An 11,056-nucleotide genomic window follows, 5' to 3' on the forward strand; every position below is an offset into this window, starting at 1 on the left:
TTCTAACAGGTGGATAATGGAGATCAAGTGGTCTTTCAGCCCCCCAAGGCAAGATTTGTATGTAGTTCTCTTGTCTATTAAACTTGCCATTTATTAATTTGGTGGGGCATCTTTGTCCTCTGAGAATGGGAGCCAGTTTCAGATTTCACCTAGGAAATTCCTAAGGTTGCAAACCAACCATGAGAAATATTAAGCTAAGATAATGGCACACTCTTTAATCGTAGGAAGTAAGACATGCAATAATACTCTGCTATTAATTCCCTTCTTTGTTCGCATCTTGACTTACCGTTTCACTTTGGCAAAAATGCAGCTTAATTGGGCTAGTGCCATCTGTACATGAATGATTACATGGAACCACATGGTTTCTCACTCTGTGTTCTGAGGCAGACACAAGGAAGATGAAAAAAAAAAAAAGCATAATTCACATTTTTCACACTCAACTAATTGCCCAGTTGTCAGAATAGATGAAGACTGCTTTCCCAGAAAATGCCTCTAGACCAGCACACTTTCTAAGATTTTTAATGGCTTTGAGATTTTCCTCCAGATATTTTTTTCTGTCAAAGGGAGCAAATGCTTACTGCTTTTCATCTTTTTAAGACACTGGCCTCTGTCATCTATCTTAAAAAATTGACCTATGGTTTTATAAACCATGTTCTTAAAAATAAAATACAATCATAAAGTAGTTGGTGCACTTTTGCAATACAGACATGAGGCATTTGATATTTTTTGAGCAGAAATGTGTCAGAGGCTAAAAATAATGCTAAAAAACTTCAGTAAATTTATAAAACTCTTACATGTGACTCACACAATCTCTCAAAATTTAATTTTGGGAGGGGTAAGCTAGAAAATGACCATAAACTATGTTAGATAAGGAAGCAGATCTGTGTCACTGGCAAATCAGCACACAATATACATTCTGCATCTGATGGAAGTCATACTTAATGTGATGTTAAAATGAGGAATAATACAGCAGATAATACTGATGGGGACACGGGACACAAGTCCCAATATTTTTCTTGTCTAGTACATTTTGCCCTTAATGTGATGACCTTGAACTAGTCAAACATGAAAGCCCTCACATTTTCAGTTCGATAAAGGATCTGTATTAGATAATCTGTAAAGTCCTAAAATTTCATGTTAAATAAGAAACACTGACTTGCTTACATGGGTGAATTTGGTCAATTAAATAAATATATATCTTTAGACTTAGTCTAAAAGTTGTGAACACAAGATTTGTGCATACATTTAAATATGGGACATCTTACCTAACTACCAGCAAATCTGAATCGTCTTTAGTTTTCTCATACCGATGTGAATTAACAGCATATTGAGAAACTGGCAGGATGATCCAGACGCCACTTAAAATAAACCAATATCATATAAAGCTTTCCTGTATAGGCAAGCTCTCTCCTATCAATATCATTTTAAAAGAGAAAGTAACAAAGGTAATAAATAAATAAACCTCTTTAGAAAAAAAAAAAAAACTTTCTTAAATGATTTCTTTCCATTTACAGTAAACTCACTTTAAACATTGATGGAGCCAACAAATGTAATATTGTAAACAACAAGCACATTGGCTTGAGGGCACCACAGACTATCAGTCCATCATGTGTATCACTAAAAAATTTTCACTTTTCAACTCTGCTTTACTCCCATTTTCCTGCTATCATTTATCCTCCTTGCCTTTCCTTAAAGCCCTTTACTTTTCAGTCCATCACATTTCTTTTTGGTTGTTCATTCACATAGTCATGCAAAAAAAAAAAAAAAAAAAATCCCCCAAATCTTATTGCCCATATTGTTCCATCTAGCTGCTACTTTGTATGGAGAATCATCAGTTAAGTAGGCCGAAAGTTGTTTGTTAGGTATAACACCTAAAAGAAGGTTTCTACAAAGAATGCTGGGTACTGCTTTTTTGAAAAGTGCTTCTTTTTAGAATTAGCTCTGCTTAGGACAGTCCGATAGTCCTTTGACTGCTTTGTCAGGATTTTAGCTGCTGCATCACTTAGCTGTGGGTATAGTTGGAAGCAGGTCAACCTGTGACTTATGTCTTAATAAAATGCTCCTGTTATTAGCTTACCTTGGCCTCTGTGTGTTCACTGCTGACTCAACAATACTTCTAATTAGAGTTCTTAATTCTTGGCTATTTCAGTGCTTGCATATTGTATTGCATGTGCTGTTGTGAAAGAACTAATCAATAGTAAACAAATTATAGAGAATTAATTCCTTTATTGTCATGCTTATATTCTGCAGGGTTTGGATGATTGTTTTCTTCTTTACCTAGTCACCAAATTTTGTTAGATTGTCATGTTCCCTAAGATAACAAATCTTGAAAATAGCTCTCGAAGCATGGCTCTATATTATTTCTAAGTGAGAACATCTTCTCGTGGTGTAATAGGCAATTCAGACATCCCTGGGCATTCTAAGTGAGATATAAAGCAGGTCATCCTCTCAGTTTGAGGGAGATGAATGTGGTAAAACACCATCCTCATGATGCTTTAGTCCACTGACCTTGGTGTGGGAATGAAAAGTGATTTTAAATTCAAAACAAAGTTAGTAGAGCTTCTCGGCAACTTATTAGGCTGATATCCTAGGCTTGCATTTTTTCCATTTTTTGTGCCTGACCCCATCAGCCTCTGGAATTCATCACCACAGTCTAAATGCCCTCTTCCTTTGTCCGTATCTAAACACTTCCTCAAGCTTTTAGAAAGCTAACACAGCAGATTCTTAAATAGCCCGTGGATTCCATCTACCTCCTCTTGGACTGGTATCTGGTGAATGTCTACCTTTGTTTCAGGAATAATACGTACTTCTTCCTCCAAAAAGCATTTTCTGAAATTTTTAGGCACTTACCCAAGGACTTCTTGAAGTGCTTCTTTATCATATCATGTTTCATACTGTATTGTATTCCTTGCTACCATGTTTATTTTCCTTGTCAGACTTTATTTATTTTCAGTGTCAATTGATGAGGGAAGAAGACTCTGTCCCCTATCAGAACTTGATTTTAGCATTTGGTAAAATGCTATGTACCAAGCCTCAATAAATGTTTGTAAAATGAAGGAATGACTATCTTATAGCATGATGGCTCACTGCAGCAATTGGTACCCAATCAATTCTGCCTCTGGAAAACTCTGGGACTTTGTTCAAATTGTTACACTTGCAAGCAAAAGAAGTGACAGAACATATACACCCATACCCTAATAAAATTAGCTCAACATAGTAAAAAAAAATTTCTACTCATATTCTTAGTGTTAAATGAGATAATAGTAGGTCCAGTGTCAGGCTTACAGTAGAAAGTAATGATTACAAAATTTGTCAAAGTATCTGACTTAATAACTGAAAAATTATATATGCATGTTATTGTGTATGTGTGTGTCTTTTAATGGGACCTATTAAAATTATTCATAAATACTCAATGACTTACAAAGAATACTACATAATTTTTTTACAAAGAATACTACATAAATTGTTTTTGTATAACATCATAAATAGAAACACACACATATATCCATATATATCATTGATCTTAAAGGAAACAGCAGTTCTTCCACTTCACTCAAATAGGTGAATTTTTATTTTGTTTTCCCCATAAAAAGATAGTAACAAATAAATGAGTTCCTCTGCTATCTTGCCTTTGTTTTTTAATGTGAGCGAAAAGATTTTTTGTTTTATACTGTAACTTATTCTGCTTTGTGACCATTTGGAAATAAGTAACATCCCCCTCAGTGAATTACAAGAGTATACCAAGGCCCCTTTTCTCTTAAACTCATCAACACTCTCCTTAAAGAAAACTTAGAATGAAGGATATTGAGTAAAAACCAAATGCTCATTTATCATTGAAGATCTCAGTTTTGTCTCTACCCTGTATGAAGCCTGGCTCTGGACAGGACAGGTATAATCATGACCTAAGCTGGGTTCCTGTTTTCAGTAACTGAAGAATGCATGGGTATTTATTTACTTACCTGGCTTCCTATTCCCAAGAGGGTCCAGTCCCCTCCTGTTTGTTCATTATCCCCCCACATGTTGTCAGGCTTTCTTGATGTGATACAACTCTTCTAATGCTTTTTTCCCCCTGACTTTTGTTTCACAGCTCTCTTGGGGTTTACTTTGCCATTGCCAACAGTTCTTTTTCAGTCTCCTTTGCCTCCTCTATATTCACTTATTCTGTCTTGTTTTTCATTGTGCTTTCCATTATCTCCTAGGTTGGACATGTGATTTCTAGAACGTGCTGTGCTTTGCTGGCTTATATCACCTTGTAACAGGTTGTGACAGCTGGACATGCTCATCTCTCCACAACTCCATCTTCAGTGGTCTCCCATTGGAAGCTTGAAATCGATTTTCACCAAGAAGATTGGAAAATATTACAAATCAGGGCTTTTTTTTCATTATGCCCCAGATTGCTGTTGTTGATTAATCTATCTCCCCAATCCCAGTCAGTCCAAGATGGTATTTGTTTATGGCTATAAGTAAAACACTTAGAAAAGTACCAATGCAGAGGGGGCAATCCTAAATTATTATTATGCGAATACTATTGAATAATATCTTGTATTGTAAAATATTGTAAAATATTGTAAAATATCAAAATTAATTGTAACTCTGAAGTTTTCTAAGTTGCTATTTTTAAAGACTACAGTTTATAATACTTGAAAGTTTGAATACCTATATTTTTTAGAAGTGTAGTGAGTAAAATGATTGAATAAAACTCACACACTTACTGAAGGTGACTTGCATAAACAACTCCCGTAGTTATGCCATATTGTTCACTGTGGAAAAAAAGTACTGAAAAACACCTTAGAGAGAGCCCAGTCCAAGTTCTGTCAGTCATTTATGCTTCATAGAATATAACCAAGTAGCCTTTTTACCTGCTGGGGAATAATCACAAGGCAAACACACGAAGGAAGTAGAAGGTGACAACAGAGTGGACCTTGGATCACTAGCAAAATTAAATTATAAAGAATTTAAATTTTACCCACAGCTTCATTTGTTTGTATGAAGCTTCCCTTCTTTCTGAAAGAAACATATGCTGATATGTTCTCATTACCAGATAAAATGGTACTTTTAAATTTCTCTCTGGCTCTCTTCTAAATGAGTCACCGAAGACTTATATTGAACCATATATATTTAGCAAAGAGCTGACATTCAATTTTAACTTGCATTTTCCTACCTTTTTTCATAAACCTTAAAGTGGAAGAGTGGGATAGTGTAGCATAATGGTTCAAAAGCCCAAATTGGGCTCTACAGTCAGACTTCTAGAGTTCTATCCATGCTCTACTACTTAATAGCTATATCATTTGACTAAAACAATTATCCTTGTTGTACCTGTGTCTTCTCAGCAGAAAAGATGATGAGGATAATATTACTTCTACTCAGAGTGTCCTTGTGAGGAATAAATATGTTAACACATACACAGCACTTAGAACAATACCTGGTATTGTTATTAAACACGGTATTTGCCATGATTGCTCATGGCCAGTGCTTTTTCACATATACAAATTCCACAGTATTTATTTTTCAGTTTAGAAAGTTAATTTACTTGAGACAAATAATTGTGTTGTGTGCTATGATTTTTGGGAGACCACAAAGTTTCCATTCAGAAATTCAATATCCATAATGTTCTGGGATTAGAATCAATGAACAAAATTGGCTATACATATATATTTTTTCCTGAAGCTTAGATTCTGTTGTTCTTAACCTTTAGAATGTGATAATCTGGTAAGTGAGAAAGCAATCACATAACAAATTATACTATGAATATTGTAGTAAGGTAACTGAACCCTGGATAGTAAATAATTCCAGTCTAGAGGAATCATTGTAAAAATCATTGAGCAGCAACTTGAAAGAAGAATGGCATTGTCCTTACAAGAAAAAAAAACAGGGAGCATCGAGCAATTTGGAGAACAATGCAATTCAAGTAGAAAAATGAGTGGGTGGTCTGCTACTACTTAAGATGAAAACTAAGATGAAGTGTGATGAGTGTTGAAGATAGAAACGTTATGTTAGGAATAGGCCCTTAGGACCAAGGGAAGGTGGGTGGGGTTTCCTTAAATAGGCGATGGAGAGGGATTGCAGATTTCAGCCAGAAAGTATAAACAGTTATGTTCACATACCACAGACCTCCAGGACAGAGGATTGGGACTCACCATTATTTTTCCCACATGTGGCAACAATTAAATAGCTCTTACAAGATGATTCCATATCTCCATTTCTGAGTTCTGGAGAAATCATTCACGAGTGCTAAATTCTACTCATGATATGTTCTAGTATCAATTTTAATTAAAATTGAAAATTAAACGGTTATTCTCATGAACGAGAAAGGGAGAAGAGGACTATTTGCCTGATTGATTTACATCCACTGTATGTTTTTTCTCTGTCATTCCCATATGTATTGTTTGTCTTTTAACAGATGATATCGTTTGACAAAAAGACATTAGCCTAGCATTTAAGAGATGATGACATGAATAAGGCACAGAATTTGGTTTCTATTATCATAATGAAAGGTTAATAATCAAAATACATAGATAATGTTTTTCAGCTTGGAGGTTAATTTTATGATAAGAGAAATTCAGCAAAGCATTGGAATGATGTTCTGAGAACAGAAAGATGAAATATCAACCTCTAATCAATTTCGATTGATATCAACAGAGGTACCAGTTACTTAATGCTTCCTAATGGAAGTGGAGTTTAAACTGAATGATCTGGGGATTTCGGAGGAAAGCAATTTAAGAAGACTCAGTGTTCAAGAAAAAGCAACAACAAGAATAAGAGATGAGGAGGTATGTTTGTTTTTTCCAGGATGCCACTTATACTTTTTGTGCCATAGGCTCAGAGTTGTTTGAGAGGCATGCTAGTAACAGTGCATTAAGACTCTGGAGGCAAATGCTCTTTTCAGTATCAAAAATTCTGTTAATCTCTGGACAATTACTTACCTTCCAAGCCTTGAATTCTTCAACTGTCAGATGATATTATGGGAATAATAATAGGAGTTACTTCATAAGATTATTGTCAATATAAAAACAAAATAGCACATAAAATGTATTAGAAGAGTGACTGGTGGGCAGCCCTAGTGGCACAGTGGTTTTGCACCGCCTGCAGCCCAGGGCCTGATCCTGGAGACCCAGGATGGAGTCTCACATTGGGCTCCCTGCATGGAGCCTGCTTCTCCCTCTGCCTGTGTCTCTGCCTCTCTCTCTCTCTGTCTCTGAATAAATAAATAAATAAATAAATAAATAAATAAATAAATAAATAAAAATAAATAAACTTTAAAAAAATCTTAAAAAAAGAATAGTGACTGGCACAGTGTATTACTCAAAAATATTACTTTTATATTAAGAAAAAAATGTAATTTGTAGCATTTACTTTAAAAGAAATTTGCTGGTTAACTTAAAAATGTATCTCATGGACAAAATCTGGAGTGTAATGACCTAATTATGGGTTAAATGCAAAGCACATGTGAAACTGAAAGCTTTTAAATGTAAGACTGACATGATGGGTTGGAATTTATTGTTCTAAAGCTGTGATTTCTCAGGAAGAATTTGGGAGTTTTGAATGTTTCTGTATTAAAAGTTATAGTTTCACAGAAGATGAATGATAAAACAAAACAGACCAAAACTATCCCAAAGGAGCAAGTTGCTCCAAGATTACTTGGTGAACCAGATAGTATTTATATTTGGTTCTCAAAACTCAAATTTCTTGAATGTCCTTTTACTTTCATTACTTTTCCCAACTGATAACCTCTTTTGAAACCCTGCTTTGAAGTGTACAATGGTGTGAAATACTCACAGACAATAAGTTATGACAGGTGTGTCTTACCCTTTCTTGGGTATCATATCACCTTTTTCTAGCTTATAGGGCATAGCACATTAAAGTAAACAATAATTTTTGTGGTGAATTTTCAAATAGTTCCTTAGAGCACCATTTTGGGGATTAGAGGGTTTTTCATTGTTATTAAAAGCAAGCTATATTAAGTTTCTGTAACTATCAAAATTTTAGTTTGTGTCTCTCCAGTAAAATTTTGACATTTAAAATTGGTGCTTAACTTGCTTTTATTTTTTTTTTTTTTTAAAGATTTTGTGGGGCAGCCTGGGTGGCTCAGCAGTTTAGCGCTGCCTTCAACCCAGGGCGTGATGCTGGAGACCCTGGATCGAGTCCCACGTCGAGCTCCCTGCATGGAGCCTGCTTCTCCCTCTGCCTGTGTCTCTGACTCTCTTGCTCAGTATCTTTCATGAATGAATAAATAAAATATTTAAAAATAAATAAATAAAAATAAATTAAAACAGATTTTATGTATTTATTTATTGGAGAGAAAGAGAGCATGTACCTGCATGCACACAAATGTGGGGAGGGGTAGAGGAGGAGGGAGAGAGGATTCCAAGCAGGCTCTGTGCTGAGCACAACATGTGCCCCACCTGGGTTGTGGAGTCTGTTGCAGGGCTGGGTATCACAACCCATGAGATCATGATCTGAGCACAAATCACGAGTCTGATACTTAACTGACTTAGCCACCCAGGACCCCTTACTTTTGTTTCTACTTGGCAAATATACCAGAGGACTGTGATGACAATCATTGTTTCTCTAACAATTAAAAGTCTAAATAATCTTAATTTCCGTTTATATTAATAAAATACCACATTAATTATATAACATCATACTAAGACAATCTCTCTTAGGAAGCTATTATTTTTATTACTATTTATTCCTACACATTGATTTATTCAGGAAAAATCAGTTAATTGTAAAAAAAAAAAAAAATGTGGTCTGGTTGCTATTTGCATAAGATGTTGAAAAATGACCCAGTTGCTGACACTTTGACTCTGGTTGGTTCTCTGTAACCAAAACGTCATAACTTCAAATTCTTGTAATTCATGTATTTATTTGGCATCACATATAAATAGTTGTACATAACATTTCTCCCTAAAATATTTTGAGTGCGTTAAATTGCAGTCTATGAAACTTGGCAGTAAGTCTAATTCATTTCATTTTAGTACTGAAAGAACTCTTAGAGTGAAGCTTTCCATATAGAATCAGATTTTCATTTTCATGGCACTATCATTTATCAAATCATCTGCCTTTACACTCTCCAGACAAATCAGTTGCAATTAATGCTCTCTTAGCCAAAGTGGATGCAATTGCAGACCTCAGATTATACTTTTTGGAGATAAAGAAACAATACAAAAAGGGAAAATAAACAAATGTAACAAAAAACTTAAAGTACCGCAACTATTCCATACATACATACAATGATGATTTTGTTTAAAATAAGCCCAGATTTTTGTCAACTTGTTACTTTCAGATTTATACTGAGATTTCTCTCAGTCCCAGTATTTAAGTTTAATGAACTATAACTATAACTAAACTATAATTATAACCACATATACATATGCATATACACAAATGAGCTGATACACAATTGGAATACAAAACATGATTAAATTAAAAATGTCTTTTGCTTACCTGGAATTGAACAGCATCCACATCATCACAATATGCAGCATTGACAACAGTAATTATTATGGCATCAAAAAGTGGAAAAGTTTAATAAGAAATGCAAGCAGTAAGTTGAATATTCTTTCTGAATTAAAAACCTCTGTAAGAAAGCAGTAGACAGGAAGCTTACACCCTTATACTAAAAATCAAAGAATAAATAAATAAATCCGAACATTATGATGTTGATACTACAAACAGGATATTTTTTCAATATTTTTTCAGATCACAATGTTTACTTCTCTTTTGTATATCCTAGGGAGATGCACAAAAATAAAGAAGAAAAAATGCAAGTAAGAAGAAGAGCTGTCAAAAAATGTTTTTGAGCAGCATGGATAGGTGATGGGATTAAGGAGTGCACTTGTGGTAAACACCTGCAGATGTAGGGAAGTGTTGACTCCCTATATTTTACACCTAAAACTAATATTATATTGTATGTTAGCTCACTGGAATTTAAATAAAAACTTTGAAAAATTATTTAAAAAATTATGTAACAGGAAGTTGTGGAGAAATGGCTTCTAAACTTGGAGACTTTCAGGCAGCTGTGAGAGAACAGAAGATGAGAATTTTCTTTTTTTTTTTTTTTTTAATTTTATTTATTTATGATAGGCACACAGTGAGAGAGAGAGGCAGAGACATAGGCAGAGGGAGAAGCAGGCTTCATGCACCAGGAGCCTGACGTGGGATTCGATCCTGGGTCTCCAGGATCGCGCCCTGGGCCAAAGGCAGGCGCTAAACCGCTGCGCCACCCAGGGATCCCAAGATGAGAATTTTCATAGTCGAGTTAGTAGATGCATTCTTCAGGTTATAAGTAAAAATAAACGTTAAATATTTATAAATTGTCAATAACCATGTTTACACCTACTATTTTCTCGAAATGCTTTTGTAGGTCCTGTGATCTTAGTGTGTAAATAGCTAAGCAGTGTTTATAGGACCAAGTTGATTATTCTAATACCTTTCATGGAAAGATTGACTGTAAAAAAAAAAAAAAAAAAAAAAAGGAAAGATTGACTGTAACAAGATGTTTGAATATGTACTTCTCTATTTGCTGATGATTACTTTCAATGCTTTTTAAAGTTTTCTTTTAAAATCCAGTTAACATGTAGTGCAATATTAGTTTCAGGTGTACAATTTAGTGGTTCATCACTTACAATACCCAGTGCTCATCCCAGCAAGTGGGTTCCTTAAACCCCATCACCCTAAACCCACACCCCTCTGGTAACCAGCAGTTAGTTTTCTATAGTAAAGAGTCTTAGTTTGTCTTTCTGTTTTTCTCCCCACCCTCTTTCAAGGATAATGTACCTCCTAATGGAGAGGATTAAAAGCCCTCTGTATTATGATGGCAGCTCAATTTTACTGTTGATCTTTACACACATGTACTCTAGTCAGGCGGAATTATTAACTATGTTTTATATTTTTGTTATTTGCTAAGCCTCCGCTTTTAGTCTGAAATGGGTGTTTTCACCATGCTTAAGGTTTCTTTCTTTTTCTCTTTTTTTTCTTTTTTTTGGCTACAATCATCTTTTTAGGCACTCTCAGACCACCCTGTCTCTCTGCCTGTCACAGAATTATGTTTTGT

At 34.8% G+C, this 11,056-nt stretch overlaps 1 long non-coding RNA gene across 1 annotated transcript in view; it reads left to right on the forward strand.

Moving 5' to 3' along the window:
* LOC144302682 (uncharacterized) overlaps positions 1 to 10,108 on the forward strand; it is a 488,681-nt gene extending 478,573 nt beyond the window's left edge. The window contains exon 4 of the long non-coding RNA XR_013369679.1: positions 10,087 to 10,108. This is a non-coding gene — a long non-coding RNA (uncharacterized LOC144302682). The remainder of the gene's footprint in view (positions 1 to 10,086) is intronic.
* Positions 10,109 to 11,056: the final 948 nt, after the last annotated feature.

The sequence above is a fragment of the Canis aureus genome, chromosome 2 (assembly GCF_053574225.1).
Source record: "Canis aureus isolate CA01 chromosome 2, VMU_Caureus_v.1.0, whole genome shotgun sequence".
NCBI classification, from domain to species: domain Eukaryota; kingdom Metazoa; phylum Chordata; class Mammalia; order Carnivora; family Canidae; genus Canis; species Canis aureus.